We start from the raw sequence: 17,623 nt of genomic DNA, 5'->3' as shown, positions 1-17,623 counted from the left end.
TAAAGTAGTAAAGACCCTGCTATCTAGCAGGAAAGCAGTCACACAGACAATTTACATGAAGGTCTGGAAGAAGTTCAACTCCTGGTGTAGTTCCAGAGAGCTCAATGTCTTGGAGTTTCTCCATGAAGGAATGGAGAAAGGGTTAGCAGCCAGCACCCTGAAGACTCAGGTGGCAGCCTTATCGGTTTTCTTTGAAAAGATTTTATCAAAAGAGACTAATTCCTAGATTTTATTTTTTATTTTTTTGGGATCGAAGTAGACCGGTAGCCCTCAAAGACTTTCCCAGTTGGGAGTTGTCAACAGTTTTGCAGGGTCTCTCGGAAGCACTGTTTGAACCCTTACAAGAAGCCTCTTTACAGAAGGTAGTTTTGAAAACAATCTTTTTAGTGGCCTTCACCTCGGCCAGGAGGATCAGTGAGCTGCAAGTCTTGGCTATTACGGAACCCTTCCTTAGAGTCTATCCGGACAGAGTAGTGCTGAGGACGGATCCAGCATTCCTACCGAAAGTATCCTCAGCTTTTCATTGATCGCAGGAGATGGTGTTACCTACATTCTCTGCAACCCCAGCTAATGCAGGAGAGGAAGTTTTCCACACATTGGATGTGAGAAGATGCTTACTGCAGTTTCTGAAGATAACTAAAGACTTTAGAACAGGGGTCTTCAAACTACGGCCCTCCAGTTGTTCAGGAACTACAGTTCCCATCATGCCTAGTCATGTCTGTGAATGTCAGTTTTACAATGCCTCATGGGATGTGTAGTTCCGCAACAGCTGGAGGGCTGTAGTTTGAGGATCCCTGCTTTAGAAGATCAAACGCCCTTTTTGTGATATTTTCAGGATCACGCAAGGGAAAGAAAGCTTCTAAGAGTACGCTGGGTAGGTGGCTTAAGCTGGCTATAGCAGAAGCTTATAAAGCAAAAGGAGAAATACCCCCCTCAGGTATTGCTGCTCACTCTACTAGATCCACGGCAGTTTCCTGGGCTGAAAGGGCCGGTGCAACGCCTGAACAAATCTGCAAGGCTGCCACTTGGTCCAGTTATTCGACATTTCTCCGACACTACCGGTTAGAGCTACTGTCTGCAGATCAGGCCTTCGGCAGGAAGGTACTGTAGGCAGTAGTCCCACCCTAGGGTAAGTTTCTTGGTTATCTTCTCCGGGGTTGTCGTGAAAGGCGATTTGAGAAAAACTGAGTTAGACTTACCGGTGACGGTATTTCTAAGAGCCTTTCAGGACAACTGTTACTTCCCTCCCTAGGTTATTCTTAGTAAATGTATTAAGTTCTACCATGGTGTTGTGCTTTCTGTGCTTTATTTTCCAGTGTCGGAGGTCACAATAACTGAAGCCATGGGGGAAGAGGAGGTGTTTTTAAAGTGGGCATGTGTTTCCTGAGGAGAGGGTGGAGCTACACTCTATCCGGGGTTGTCCTGAAAGGCTCTTAGAAATACCGTCACCGGTAAGTCTAACTCAGTTTTTTTTTTTTTTTTTTTTTTTAATTGCTGTGGGTTGATGCCATGTAAATTCTTTGACATAATAGCTGTTCATTCTGAGCAATGATGAACCTTATAGTTAAAATAAGATCAAACCTGCTTTTCCTCAAATTGGAAACGATGGACATCGGGACCCGCCTGTACACAGCCAGGGTAACTCCAGGCAGAAATTCATAAAGTATATAATTGTGGGGGTGTGGACTGCGCAACTCAAGCAGGCAAACTTTTTCTGTTCTAACACCCCCCCATTCCAGAACATAGCTATGATTCTGAAAATGCATCATTCACATGGGGTCTGGACACTTAAAAAAAACAAAAACAAATTTGGGCTTAGCCATAAACATTCTGCTATCCCATTACTTAAAGGAAGCAAGGAATTTGTAACAGACATAATATGACATTTATTATATGAAATACGATATGTAGGTCACTGTATGAAATTTAACTTTGACCAGTAGTTTTTTTGTTTTAGCATTTGCATTAATCTTAAATATCATACTTGTTAATACATTAATAAAGATTTTCTTAAATCCAATGCATGGCTATATTCTAGACCAGCCTTTTTTAACCAAGATCCCTTCAGGTTTCTTTATTGGTGCCTTGGAAAAATGCCAAAAAATTGTAAACAAGCCAGAGGGTTGTTGAAACCTGCCTTTTATTACTCAAAGCCACAGGTTTTCATTGTGCTCCATTACAACCTTCTAGCTACCAGTCTCCTAACAACCATTGACGTCATCGATTTTCATAGACTATATCAGACACCTGCACAACATCCTTGCTTGCCTCTCTCCATCAGTGAGGGAGAGAAACATTGGAATACTAGTCATTACCAGTGTGCAAAGGTGTATTTGCTTTGGAAGAATAAATCGCCTATAATGCGTGTCCTACAAATGTGGATATTTCTGCATTAAGTAAAGTATTAGCTTAGTTTTCAACATTTTAGATTGGGGTGCCTCAAGATTTGTGTGGAATTGTAAAGAGTGCTTTAACCGAAAAAAAGGTTGAAACGCTGTTCTAGATTTTGTCTGCATGTTCCTTTTTTTATTTATTAATTTTTTTTTCACTCACTATAGTAATGGTTTTAGAAAAACTGCTTTTTTAAGCTTTGTAAATGTAAAGTTCTACATGTTTAGTATGTGATGAAGGGATGTAGTGTTGAATTGCGGGTGATTATTATTATTATTATTATTATTTTTATTTATACCCGTTGCATATAAGAAAATTATAGAAAATTTATACCTACTCTTGGAGAAGTCCAGCCAAGGCTTCTTTGGCTGTACTTATCCCGTGGATCAAAGGAGTGCAGTTAGTTTTTGCACATCTCTGGACCAACACCTGGCTCAGGCTCTCGGCGAGCTGCTGAGAGCCTGAGCCGGAAGCTACCGTCCTCCCACAGCCTAGCTCTGCAGTGAGCAAGGGGGAGGGAGCACACCAGAGAACGGTGACTTTGGTTCTCACAGCTCCCCAGAGAGCTGCTGACCCATAACTATCTGCGGTGTGTGGTCACTCGATTCTTGCTGTTTGAGCCGGTGGGGGGCAGATGCAGCATCGGACCAATGCTGTTATCCACCTTTTTTTAATGTAAGTATAAATCTGCAAAAATCCCATTCTTCACTTTTTTAAGTGGTTGTAAAGGTAAAAGGATTTTTGACATAATGCGTTCTCTGCATTAAGTTAAAAAAAACTTTATTAGTAGCTCACCACTCTCCTAAATATTCACCTGAGCCCGATCTCGATCCAGCACTGTGCACATCTATAGCAGCTCTTCTCCCCTCTCCCTGCTCGCAGCTGAATCTGAGTTACATGAGTGCAGAACTAAGTGCCTTTGACCCACAGAAGTATGGCAAAAAGAGCCATACTTCTATTTTTAAAAGAGACAAAACCTTTTTATTAGGTACATCAGTAATGGAAGGAAAAATACAATGGGATCACAAAAATGAAAGCTTTTTTTGTTGAGGGAGACCTGGATGTAGAAAACCATTTAACCACTTCCCGACCAGCGCACGACTATGTACGTTGACAGAATGGCACGGGCAGGCATATTGGCGTACAGATACGTCCAATATTCAATGCCGCCCTGCCATCGGGAGCGCGCCGTGAGTCCGGTCGCGGGTCCCGCGGACTCGATCGCCGCGGGCATCCCCGTGATCGTCTCGCGGAGCGGACGAATGGAGGAAATGCCATGTAAACAGCATTTCTCCATTCTGCCTAGCAACTAGTGATGCTGATCTCTGCTCCATGTGATTGGAGCAGAGATCAGTGTTCACTAAATGAAAGCCACACCCCTAGGAACACTTAACACCTACACTGCCACCCCCTGGTTAACCCCTTCACTGCCAGTGTCATTTACACAGGAATCAGTGCATTTATATAGCAGTGATTACTGTATAAATGACAATGGTGCCAAAAATGTCCGATGGGTCCCCCACAATGTCGCAGTCACAATAAAAATCGCTGATCGCCGCCATTACTAGTAAAAAAAAAAATAATAAAAAATTATTAATAAAAATGCTATAAAACTCCCTATTTTGTAAACGCTATAACTTTTGCGCAAACCAATCAATCGCTTATTGCGATTTTTTTTTTTTTTTTTTTTTTTTTTTTTTTTTTTACAAAAAATATGTAGAAGAATACATATCGGCCTAAACTGAGGGAAAAAAATGTTTTTTTTATATATTTTTGGGGGATATTTATTATAACAAAAAGTAAAAAATAATGCGTTTTTTTCAAAATTGTCGCTCTATTTTTATTTATTGCGCAAAAAATAAAAACCGCAGGGGTGATCAAATACCACCAAAAAGCTCTATTTGTGGGGAAAAAAAGGACGTCAATTTTGTTTGGGAGCCACGTCGCATGACCGCGCAATTGTCGGTTAAAGCGATGCAGTGCCGAATCGCAAAAAGTGGTCTGGTCTTTGACCAGCAAAATGGTCCGGTCTGCAAGTGGTTAAACAATTACTTCTGTTCAGCTTTCTCAGATATTAGTATAATTTTATAAGTTGGGCGATCATATTGGTTCTAGAAATGCCAATGAACTGGCTCGGGTAAATCCTAATGAAGCAATGGGCCCTGATGATATTTGTGACAGACCTAGCCTGGACAGAGGCTGTTGGAGGGGACAGAATGTGAGCCTCTTGCCTTGCTATTATGGGCCCTGGCATTTGGGGGGGGTGGGAAATGGTGCTCTGTGAGCTGTATGCCTGGGGACCCCTGAGGTGGTTTTACTTGTATTCAGATCCATGTACCCCCCCAAGACACAGACTGGATATGCATTTGCCATATTAGCAATAGACTGAATCACACTGTTGGGATACAAACTGTTTGATGCTAATGTCGTCAACTCCAGCCACCTGTCTGTTGTGTAAATGAGTCTAGTCTGGCTTGTAAGAATATTCCACACATTGTTGTTTATGCTAATTAACCCTGTGTTTGTTTATGGTAATGTGTATTGAATAGTCAGTGAGCTAGGAGACAGTCTTACCCTGAAAAGCCCTATCTCGCAGACAACTAGTCTGGGTCAATGATTAGATAATTAGCTCATGCTAATTAGGTTAGGTTTTAGTCTTCTACTTTATAATAAATACTTGTCATTTTGGTTCTAACAAATCAGTCCATGTTGAGCAGCTAAGCAAGTGTCTTGTTTTGTGCTTGTGAGAAGTTGGAATATCTATATTCAGACTTAGGAAGCGGTATACTGACGGAAGCACTCAATCGGAGTGTGGGATCGGTTCCGTCCCAATATTCATCCCAGAGTTCTAAGAGAACTTTGAACTATAGTTGTTAGACCATTGACTGATCTTTTTAATCAATCTCATTAAACAGAAGTTCTCTGAATGGCAGACAGCTAAATATTGTACCTATCTACAAGCAGAGCAGCAAGGTAATTGCAGGCCAGTGTGTTTTTAACATTGGCTGTAGTCCACTTAATGGAATTATTCCTGAAAAGGATCATTGATCACTTTAAATACACACCTTGCTGGACTCAAAGCAGCATGGGTTTACTGAGGGTAGATCGTGTCCGACTAAACCGCAGTTTTTGACAATATCGCTAATGTTTTCGACCAAGCTGGCTCTGTGGATCCAGCCTATCTTGATTTCAGATATACAGAAAACGAACAAAACTCTGGATAGCCGCACTCTGGATTGAGTAAAAAAGCCTTTAATTATTCAAGTAAAAACACTCCATATTACAAGAAACATCACAGCAAAGGGAAACAAAAATTTAGAAGATACTGACGCGTTTCACGATAAGACCAGCGCTTACTCATAGCTCATGAGTAAGCGCCAGTCTTGGTGTAAAACGCATCAGAAATCTTGTTCTAAATTTGTTTCCCTTTGCTGTGATGTTTCGTGTAATATGGAGTGTTTTTACTTGAATAATTAAAGGCTTTCTTACTCAATCCCCCCCCCCCCCCCCCCGTCTCATGCATACTTGCTCTGTGTCTCCCGCTGAATTCCCCCTTCCTCTATCTTCAGTGCCATATGATGAGAGAACCCAGAGGAGGAGCACAGCTATTCTGCTCACAGGACCTGCAGAGAGAGGTGAGCTGAGGGAACATCAGTTTGGGGTGGTAAGCTGGGCACAGTACCTGGCAAAGTTTAATGCCAGGAGGGAAGTTTATGTGGAAATATGTGAATGGTTGAAATAGCAGCGAGTGTGTTGGAGCCCTGCAGAGTTTGCAGGCCCCCAAGCTAACATACATCTCCTAAGCAGGAAGACATCACCATCTCCCTAAGCAATCTGTCCAGATAATGTGCAGTTAATTTATGACCTTTTTGTTTAACCCAGTGTCATCCAATCCCATCGTTCATGGGATGTTCTCCTATCCCATTGTTCAAAGTGTAAACTCACCACACAAACACTCTATATACAAAATAAAATTCCCCACTAAAGATCAGAACATGTTCACATTTGCATGGAAGCACAATTGAATGAATGCTGATTATTCAGAGAATTAACGTGTTTGTTTATTGAGGATTGTGTGTTTTTTTTTATATATATATATATATATATATATATATATATATATATATATATATATATATATATATATATATATATATATATATATATATATATATATATATTGTACTAACAGTTAAGCTTGATACACACAATACGAAAATTGGATGTAAAATACCACTTTTGAAGCGTTCGCGCATATGAGCGTATCATATTTTTATTTTTTGGTTGGCGAGTGGATCTGGAGTGGGAGTTCCCACACTCCCCCCCCCCCCCCCCCCCAGACTTGACCCCTGCACATAATCTAATAAAGTTGTCCAAGCTAGGATCTATCCCCTTGGGTGGTTCAGCAGATATGTAGTTTGCTAAAGGATAGATGCCAGAGTGTGGTTGTAAATGGGGGCCATTCATAATGGGCCTCTCGTCGATACGTATAGACGTCGTATGACATCCTTCCAGATCACGCCTCGCAAGGGGCTGCATAGTGGGGCAATCTGTCACAGGCTGTGTCAGTGTACCAGCTCACTGCAGTACCATGCGACAAATTGCAGCAGGTCACATGACAGTAGTTTAACAATGGATGGCTTCCTTTTTAATATCATCCGTTGTGTACAATTTTGTGTTGCTAGCTGTGGTCAGTGTGATCACATTGTAAAGACGGGGCCAATTACAGCTCATCTGTGCCATGTGATTAGCTCTGGCCAATCCACAGGTAAAAACAAAACAATCAGTTTCATTCAGTGAAATATTTATAGCAATGTAATGCACTGCTATAAGCAATCATATTTTGTGTGGGTACAAAGAAATCCTGATCACTACCATAGTAGTACAATGTTGCTATTGGTCACAGTATGTTTAAAAAAAAAAAAACGTAAACAAATTGAAAATGTAACATTTTTATTTTATTTTTATTTTTTTTATATCGTGCTGTCACCAGTTAGCGTCTGATCACCACCGCACCAGTTATGATAAAGCTGTACTGCGCTGGTGACTGTAAAATTAAAAAAAAAAATTTTTCATTTTCAAAAAAAATAACTTCAAAAAACTTGCATGGTCTCTTACTAAATACCTTAGAATATCTATATTTCAAAAGGGGGTCATGTCTTTTATTTGTACTGTCCTGGCAATTTCAGGCCTCAAGAAATGATGGGCTGTCTGTAAATCAGAAATGATCAATTTCCAGAGATCTAACATAATATGCGGACTTTATAACTTTCATACATACTAAATTAATATTCACTGATTTGCGTTATTTTCACCAAAGATCTAGCAGAATACACTTTGACGTAAAATTATGAAGAATGATTATTTGCAAATTTCTATAACTGAAACCCAAGAAAAGGTGTGTGTGTGTGTGGGGTATTTTTTATTTATATTTTTTTTACTTTGCTAATAAAATAAAAAACCCAGTGGCTAGTAAATACCACCAAAAAAAGCTCTAGTTGTGTGCAAAAAAAAATGTAGTTTAGGTACAATGTTTCAGGACAACTGGTTCAATTGTCATTCAAAATTCGACAGTGCTGAAAATTTGGCCTGGGCAGGAAAGGGGGTAAAAGTGCCTGTTTGAATGTGTTAGTCTACATGTAAGTGATTTAATTAAGCTTTGATACCATAGAAAATGAATACACTAATGCACTGACTGGAACCCAACTGTCATTTAACAGGACCAGGAGTGGTAGGGAACACCAGGTAAAGTGGATGCAGCTCATCACCGATTTTAGATTTTGAGATCCTAATACACATATAAAAAACACAAGAGGGTGCCTACATCTAGATTTAGCAATCTATTAAATAGTATAAAATAAAATAAAATAAAAATGCACTCGCTAGATAAAAGTGGATCAAGGCTTGTCATCCATATAGACCTCCATGTTATCACCATGAGCGTCAGAGTTCAGCAGGTATGTCGCTAGTTGAGGCAGAGTTCATGTTCATGTTTGTGTTTTTATATCTAAAGGTTTGTTGGGCAAGGTATGTCTTTTTTTACTTTTCACACAAAGGTGCAAAATAGGGTTTTATATCCCTGGCGGTGACAAACGTGGAACTTGATTTGACATTGCTGGAAGATTGTAGAAACTGTTGCACAGTGTTTATAAATGTAAAATAATGCATCTAGGGAAAAATAATCCCTTGATCGAGTACAGCATTGATACAATGTTGGCCAGCACTAAAGAGAAATATTTCGCAGTACTTATTTCAGATGATTGCAAAATGGTCTGGCCTGGTAGCGAATATAATTTTCTCATGCACCACTAGAGGGGTCACCAACAGGGGAAATTCCCAATTTCCATTATATTGATCTTTGGTGAGACCTCATTTAGAACACATTTGTCCAGTTCTGGAGATCCCACTTACAAAAAGATAAGATGGAACACATCCAGAGATGGGTAACAAAAATGGAGAAAGATCTGAAGGATAAATTCAGAAGACTTCGAGAACTTGAGAATATATTATATTATATTATATTATATTATATTATATTTTTATTTTTTCATTATAGTGTGTATAATTTTGAGAGCGACAGATGGATCAGTGAAATTTTTAAATACATCTGTTGGGGGGGAGGATTTGGTAAGTAAGGTTCAGGAGGGTAGTTTTTATTTAGATATGAAGCCAAGATCAAAAACCCTAGGATGTGACTTCAAAGCTGGACGAAAGTTCAAAACTAATCTTAGAGTATTTTACTGAAGGTATAATTGACTCTTGGAATAGACTTCCAGCAGAGGTAGTGAGTCAGTCAACAGTAAGTGGATTCAAACATGCTTGGGAAAAACAGATTCGTACTCGGACAAAAAAAAGTTTAAATACAAAATGTATAAATTTGGGGGTGGCGCTAACAAAAAATGGCTACTTGGTAGTTGTGTTTTTTTTTTTTTTTTTTTTTTTTTTTTTTTTCTGCTATCACTTTCTATGTTTCTACTTAAGCTCCATGCAGATGATATTTTTCCTATTACTGAGTGGTGCATTCAGCAGTATGTATGTTTTTAGAGCAGTATGCACCCTGAGGTGAGTGCGTAGAATGTGGACCTTGTCAACGTTTAACAGGCTGCCAGCAAGGTGCACCTGTGCCCTCTGTCTGCTAAATGCCAGAGCCCCCACGTGCAGGAAGAGACTAACAGCCACAGGCATCAGTGCCTTAGATCTTTTCAAATATTTTATTGAATATAATGCAATAAAGTCATACAACAGATTTATAGTTTAGAATGTATAAAAGTGTGAAATTAGGCTTCTCAGTATAGTAACAGGAGGTGAATACTATAATAATATAAGAATAATGGTTATTCCCTGAATAAGATACTTAATTAAACCATCCCTAAAATCTCCTCTATAGTAATAACATTAGGAAATATATAACTGATTAATTTAGCTTTTACATCTATACAAAGTAAAAGGAGAGGGTGTGGGGGAAGCATATATAAGGGTTGTGAAGGGAGGAGACCACTCTGAAAGAAAATGGTATGTTAATAAATTCTACATGTAACATAGGGGGTAAGATATGTTTGATTAGTTGTTTTCATGAGAATATAAGAGATTGGTCTAGACCATGTGGTAAGTAGTGTTCAATAATGCCATAATGATTCGAACATGGGAACTTTATCTAGTACGGTTGCCTCTATTTTAGCGTGAATCATGGCTTGCGTTACACTGTTTGAATGATACCATGCATAAAGTGGGTGTTTTCCAGGCTTTTGCAATATTTTGTTTAGCAGCCGTGGTTATCGATAATAGAAGTTTAAATTGGCGGTGAGTTAAAGTTTGAGGTTTATTATTCAGGAGTGCTACCGTAGGGACTGGTTCTACTGTGGTTTTGAAAATGATAGAAAGAATTTTGAATATTTCTGACCAAAAAGCTCTATGGGACAATCCCACCAAATGTGTAAGTGTGTGCCTAAGTCAGCACATCCTCGAAAGCAGTTAGCTGGGTATTGCGGGAGGAATTTTGAAATCCTAGCAGGTACTAAGTACCATCTAGAAAGCACCTTAGTTAGTTTCTGAAGCTACTATATTCAGGGGGGCCGATCTAGTAGCCTGCCATATGTGAGTCCAGTTTAGTTTGTCTGGTTGAAGATTTAAATCATTTTCCCATTTTAGATGTATAGGTTGGAGGGGAAGAGGTTGTATGCGATAATGGTTGTACAGATTTGAAATGAGCCCTTGTTTTTGAGGATCAGATTTGCAAGCTTGTTCGTCAGCAAACATGCATAGTTTGTGTTGATAACCTCCTAGTTCGAGGCCTTTAATATTTATATTGGAGCGTATAAGCTGTGCGAGAGGTTCGATTGCCAAAGCAAATATAAGAGGGGAAAGGGGGCATCCTTTGGTTCTTCTCTCAATGGCAAAGGATTTGGAACGGCATCCAGAATATGAAACGTATGCTTTTTGGGTTTTGATACAGAGAAGAGATCCAACCTCTAAATTGTGTTCCGAATCCCCATCGGATTAGGATGGAGTTGAGATAGGACCAAGAAATCGAATCGAATGCCTTTCTTATGTCTATTGAGAGGAAGCAGGTAGGTATACGACTGGATCTTGCTATGTGAACTAGGAGGGTAGCACGGCGAATGTTATCACCTTCTTGTCTAGAGGGAATAAACCCTGTCTGATCTTTGTGAATGAGGGAGCCTATTATTGGATTTAGTCGGTTAGAGAGGATCTTGGCTAGAATTTTAATATCTAAATTAAGTATTGAAATTTGGTCTATAATTGGACCAAGAATTTTCGTCAGTGTTCGGTTTTGGAATCATGGCTATGGATGCTAATAAGGATTCATCACAAAAGGAATGGTTTGTGAGAAGGGAGTTAAAGGCCTCAACCATAAGGGGAGATAGCTATATTTTATAAAAATTTTACTACTATACTGAGAAACCATCAGGGCCTGGACGTTTGTGGATTTTCAGAGTTTTTATTGCTATTTGGACTTCAAAATCTGAGATTGGTTTATCAAGAAGTTCTTTTTGAGCAGTCGAAATGGAGGGGAGTTGTATAGAGGAGAGAAGGGTATCAAATTTTGCTTGGTCAGATTTATGAGTATCTCGGTATAGGTCAGTGAGTCCATTACTAAACTTATGGATAATTTTGAGATGGTTACTAGAATAATAATCTTTGGATAATTGGAGGCGGATCGGTTTAGGGGTATAGTTTCCCTTGCGTAGGGCTAAAGCTAAGAAAGTAGTCAGCTTATTGGCTTTCATATAAAAAGTATGTGCTGATTTTCGGAGAATCTTTTCAGTGGAGTCTCTTAAGAATAGGTCGAGTTCTAATTTAGCTTTTTTTATATAATTGTTTTGCTGTGAGGGTGAGTTTTGAAAATTCTCAGAGGCTTTATAAAAAGCATCATCAAGTTGTGCATGTAGTTTTTGTTTTTTCCGATGTGTTGCTTGGCTAATGCAGACCCCTCTAATAGATGGTTTAAGGGCTTCCCAAAGTGTCAAAGGATTTGTATCTAAGGGATTGTTGTTAGCAAGGTAGTCTTGTATAGCATTTTCTATATCTTGTCTGTATTTAGGTTTGGTTAGTAGACTGTCGTTTATACACCAGGTACGGTGATTAGGTCTTGGAATTAATGATGGAAAGGATGTCATTACAGCATCATGATCTGACCAAGAGCATGGTACAATTTGAGGGATAAGGGTAGAGGTACTAGCGTTTATAAGGAGATGGTCAATTCGAGAGAATTGTTTGTGAGGATGAGAATAGTGCGTATATTGTTTCCTTTATAGGGTTATGTTCACGCCAAGTATCTATCTAGTAAGGAATGCTGATTAAGAAGGTTTTGGTATGAAAGGCGCTGAGCATTTATTGGAGTCGGATTTGTCTAGGAATAGATATATCACTTGATTAGTCTCCACAGAGCGTTAGGGTACCAGTTTTATGTGTATCCACTAGTGAGAACAAGAGAGAGAGGAAGGACAATGGATTATTCTTCGGGGCATAGTAAGAGACTATGGTAACTTCGCAGTCTAGCAAATGGCCAGAGATCTTCCCTCTGGATCTTTAATTTATTTTTGAAGTATAAACTGTGGTACGGTGAAAAGCTATTAAGACACCTCTCTGTTTGTTTGGTAGAGGCCGGCAGTATATGTCTGGGAGTATTGATGACTGAAGAATTTTGGGAAGGATTGTGTTTGAAAAGTGTGTTTCCTGTAAACATACCACTTGTGCTTTAAGCTTGGAAAAGTATTGGAACGCTTTAGTTCTCTTTGAGGGGGGAGTTGAGTCCCTGTACATTGAGGGTTAGGATATTTAAAGTCATTTTTATGAAGAAGTGGAATATCAGGAGAGTTGTGGGTATTTGGTTAGGGCAAGGAAGGGTATATGGGGTAATGTAGATGGGAAATGAAAAGTATGAGTTGAATCTGGTAGTTGAAAGGGACATGAGAAGCTTTGGTATAGAAAGAGTGGCTCCTATGTGGAGCAAGTATTCAGTGGGTGGTAAAAATCACCAACCAATGGATACTGTAGGTCCAAAGAGTATCCAAATTACAGTATCGAGTACTCGAGGATCAAGTTGAATGCGTAGTACGTTATGACCGGGATTATGACAGCCATTCAAAATAGTCTATAAATTTGTAAACAAGCAAGTTTTTAGAACTATTATATAACTGTATAATTATACTTGGTACATTAACAAAAGTACTAAAAAAAATTAATATTAAATAAAATGGTGTATGAAATAAAAATAGAATTAGAAGCATCTCTGAGATCGATTTTTGTTTAAGATGATTTATAGTGCTTATCTCATTAATTATAGCTGTCCTGTACCCATTCAGAAGTAAAACCCCCGACAACAGGTCCAGGAGAGGATAATATATAATTTCTTATGAAATGAAGGTTGCAAATATACCGAGCATTGGCATTTAAATTAAGAACGTTATATTATGTTGGGGTGTAAGACCATCTCAGTGTTTACTGATGTCACTGAATATATGATTTAAGGCAGAACATGCCCTAGGGGTTCTATATCACATATAAGAATATTAAAATCAGTCCATCTGTTCTTCTTGAGCTGATGGAGGTGAAGCAGCAAGGCACCTTTTTAATGCATACTGGGATGATCTGAAAGATTAGCAGTGTCCTGTGGTTGTTTAGGAGATTTAGATGTTGCTCGACGTTTGGATCCTTCAGCTGTTCCCTCTGATGTTGACAGGCGAAGATCTTGAATTGCTTCAATGAGATCATCTTCCGTTTTACAGGTGACGGTAGAACCTCGTGAGAAAAGCGGACAGCAAATGGGAAGTTCCAGCGATAAGAGATGCAATGAAGGTGGAGAATCTGCAAATGTGGCTTCATCGCCTTTCTTTTCATTAGTTTGCTGTGAGAGGTCTTGAAAAATCTGATATTTATGCCCCTGAAAGATTAAGGAATCTTTACTTCGGGCTGCTTCCATTATTTGTGCTTTAGTACGGAAGTAGTGTAATTTTATTACAATGTCCCTGGGGGGCCATCCTCTTTTCTGGGAGCCAGGGTTCTATGAATTTTGTCCATTTCCAGGCACTCTATAGGAATTGATGGGACTAATTCCTGGAAAAGCACAGTAATAGTGGATTGGAGATCTTCTATAGCCTCAGGGATGCCACAGATATGAAGATTAGATCTCCTGGCTCTATTTTCAAATTCCTCGAGTCGGCTGCTGAGGGAAGAATTTTCTTCCCTCAGGGCTTCTATTTCTTCTTGATTATTTGTAATAACTTCCAATTCATCAATTTTCTGTTCTAGGACAGATGTGCAACGGCCCACCTCACGAATCTCTTGTGTAAGTCTCTCAGTAATTGTATCTGAGGTGTTTTGTAAAGCCTTTTGTAAAACTCTCTCAAATTGACATAAGTCAGAGCCAGGAGGAGAGTTCTGCAAAGTAATGGGAGTCATTCCAAAATCAAAATCTCTCGCCTTTCTGTGGAGGGAGAAATCCTTATTTGTGTCTTTTTTTTTTTTCTGTGAGGAAGTATTGCAGGGGGATGATGCTGCCGCCATTTTAGCAGTAGTTCCAGTCAGTGATGTTTGGGTTTTTAAAGCTTTAGATTTAGATTTTTTTTCCCACTGTACATAGTATCAAAATGTGCCCTGATGTCTCAGTGACAAATGTAACTGTTTTGTAAAGCGGTCTTGTGTCGCTATATAGAGCTGCTCCGGTTACCATCCAGTTATTTTCCTGCTTTGTACCACTGTGTAAAATAACGGTCCACAACAGAAGGAAAATCTCAAGATCCTTCAGCCATGTAAAGGCAAAAAGACAATTCAGCAGCAGTTCTTATTCCCAAGTAGTGTACTCCTCCGTCCACACCACAAACAAATCTCCTTTCTTTGCACGTTTCAGTCCTTTACCAAAGCAGCTGGACTGAAACGGGCAAAGAAAGGAGATTTGTTTGTGGTGTGGACGGAGGAGTACACTACTTGGGAATAAGAACTGCTGCTGAATTGTCTTTTTGCCTTTACATGGCTGAAGGATCTCGAGATTTTCCTTCTGTTGTGGACCGTTATTTTACACGGTGGTACAAAGCAGGAAAATAACTGGATGGTAACTGGAGCAGCTCTATATAGTGACACAGGGGTTCACACTGGAGGCGCATTAACCCCCTTAAGGGGCAGGGGAGCTGGTGAGTGCGGAATATTGTTCTAATGCATGAAAATCGCACCGGTTGCAATCCAGAAATCCACTAAGCACTGAAGCACATTGTCACTTTGATCTGAATATAGAGGAACTTTCTGTTGTTAACTTCTGCTGTTGGACTGATTTAGAACTCATTTGGACTGTCTTATCAATTTTATATTTGCAATTTTGCATTTTGCGATTTCACACCCTGGGAGGCGTTGTGATGGAAGTTAACGTGTAAAGCACTGTATCTATATGTTTTTGCACCAATATAAGCACATAGCACTTTCGTGACAGTATAAATTGTGATTTGCATAATGCACATATGCACTTTCTAACACTGCATAAAGTATGAGGCATTGAATTAATACGTTTTCACTCTAGCACATAGCACTTCTGTAATGGTATAAACTGTGGTCTTTAGAATATACTTATGCACTTTTTAATACTGCTATTTGTTAGCGATTTATAGATGTTTATATTCTAATATTGCACATTTGCAGTTTTTCTATATTTATGTGTGCAAATTACAATCAAGCATTTTTGGGTGATGGGCATATATATTCAGTCACACTATTTGGCTTTAGATTGGTGCTTGCATGGACCAGATGTAGTAATAGGCGAGCGCCGTAGCTACCTCAACATTTTACCTGCTACAATCAGTCCACTCATAGGAAGCGTCATCGTGACACACTTCCGCCCATACGAGGAATCGAGCTGAGTGACAAGAACGGTGTCTCCTAGGAGTGGGCCAATTACTCCATAATTCAATCACCTGCTACAGACACCAGGTGCCAGGATATAGGTACATTCAAATGTGAATGGAAATTTTTATATAGTTTATGAAATAAAATTGTCTTTAAAGAGGAAGTAAACCCTGATGAGTTTACTTCCTCTTTCATTCCCTGCAAAGGTAAAGCATAATGGACTACTATGCATCGCATAGTAGTCCATTGTGTGTCACTTACCTGACACAGGAGCCAGCGAAGTCACCGCTGTCCCCTGTAGTCTGGCATATCCATCTTCTCGGTGGGTCTCGCTGCTCCGCCGCTGTCATTTGGCGAAGCCGCGATGACGTCGCTCCCGCGCATGAGCATGGGAGCCGCCACTCGCGGCACATCACCGTTGACCGCTGCGCGCTCAGTGCGCCTGCGCACCGCTGTCTACGGCACATGCTCCGTAGACAGCGGTGCCTGTCTTTTGGCAAATATATCCTAAACTGTGTAGGTTTAGGAGATATTTCTTGGACCTACAGGTAATCCTTAATCTAGGCTTACCTGTAGGTCAAAGTGTGTTGTAAGGGTTTACAACCACTTTAATGGCATTGCGCAATGAGGATCTTTCTGTTATCTCTATTCACATGAGGCTTTTTCTCTGCATAAGATGTCAGCCAACAGACCTCTACAGGGTTATCTCCACACGCTTGCAAGACCACACTAGAGAGAGATGTGCTCTCACCCCTAGGAGTGGGGCACACAGTTTGAGCGCAGCTGCACAAGGATACGTTTCTAGGCACAAGCACTTTATACCATCGCTTATTGGGACTGTATAAGATATTAATGCGTGTATATTCATGTAACTACACTAAGAGCATCAAATTTGAGATGGAGAGATATTATTATTAATTAATATATCTTTTTTTTTTTTTTTTTTTTTTTTTTTTTTTTTTGTATTTCAGCTTTCTATATATTTTCAAATGGGTGGGCAAGAACCCTTGCTTTAACCCTGTGGTCATCAACCCTACCCTCAGGGCCCACTAACAGGCCAGGTATTACCTTGGGGAGATGCAAGCTAGAATACTGCAATCACTGAGCAGCAAATATCACCTGTGATGTATTTCGGATATCTTGCAAACCTGGCCTGTTAGTGGGCCCTGAGAACAGGGTTAACCAGTTCCCGACCAGCACATGCCGATGTATGTCGGCAGAATGGCACGGGCAGGCATATTGGCGTACAGGTACGTCCAATCTTTAATGCTGCCCTGTCATTGCATGCGCACCGGCGGCGTGCTGGTCTCGGGTCCCGTGGACTCTATCGCCGTGGGCATACCCGCGATCATCTCACGGGGCGGCTGAACGGAGAGATCCCATTGTAAACAGCATCTCCCCGTTCTGTCTAGCAACAAGTGACGCTAATCTCTGCTCCGTGTGATTGGAGCAGAGATCAGTGTTCACTAAATGAAAGCCCAGCCCCCAACAGTTAGTAACACACCCCTAGGAACACTTAACCCCTACACTGCCACCCACTGGTTAACCCCTTCACTGTCAGTGTCATTTACACAGGAATCTCTGCATTTGTATAGCAGTGATTGCTGTATAAACGACAATGGTCCCAAAAATGTCCGATGTGTCCGCCATAATGGCGCAGTCACAATAAAAATCGCTGATCGCCGCAATTACTGGTAAAAAAGAATATAAACAAAAAATGCCATAAAACTATCCCCCATTTTGTAAACGCTATAACTTCTGCGCAAACCATTCAATAATTGCTTATTGCAATTTTTACCAAAAATATGTAGAATACTTATTGGCCTAAACTGAGGGGAAATTTTATATATATATTATATTATATATATATTTGTGGGGG

General features: G+C 39.9%; 1 protein-coding gene across 1 annotated transcript in view; it reads left to right on the top strand.

The window, feature by feature from the left end:
* Positions 1-17,623, top strand: part of PRIM1 (DNA primase subunit 1) — a 71,116-nt gene that overhangs the window by 34,007 nt on the left and 19,486 nt on the right. The gene's annotated exons all lie outside the window — the stretch shown is intronic.

This window comes from Lithobates pipiens, unplaced genomic scaffold (assembly GCF_037356315.1).
Source record: "Lithobates pipiens isolate NorthernLeopardFrog02 unplaced genomic scaffold, aLitPip1_a1.2 Scaffold_16, whole genome shotgun sequence".
In the NCBI taxonomy this organism is placed as follows: domain Eukaryota; kingdom Metazoa; phylum Chordata; class Amphibia; order Anura; family Ranidae; genus Lithobates; species Lithobates pipiens.
Note: the sequence above shows the minus strand (reverse complement) of the source record. Positions and strands in the feature narration are given on the sequence as shown.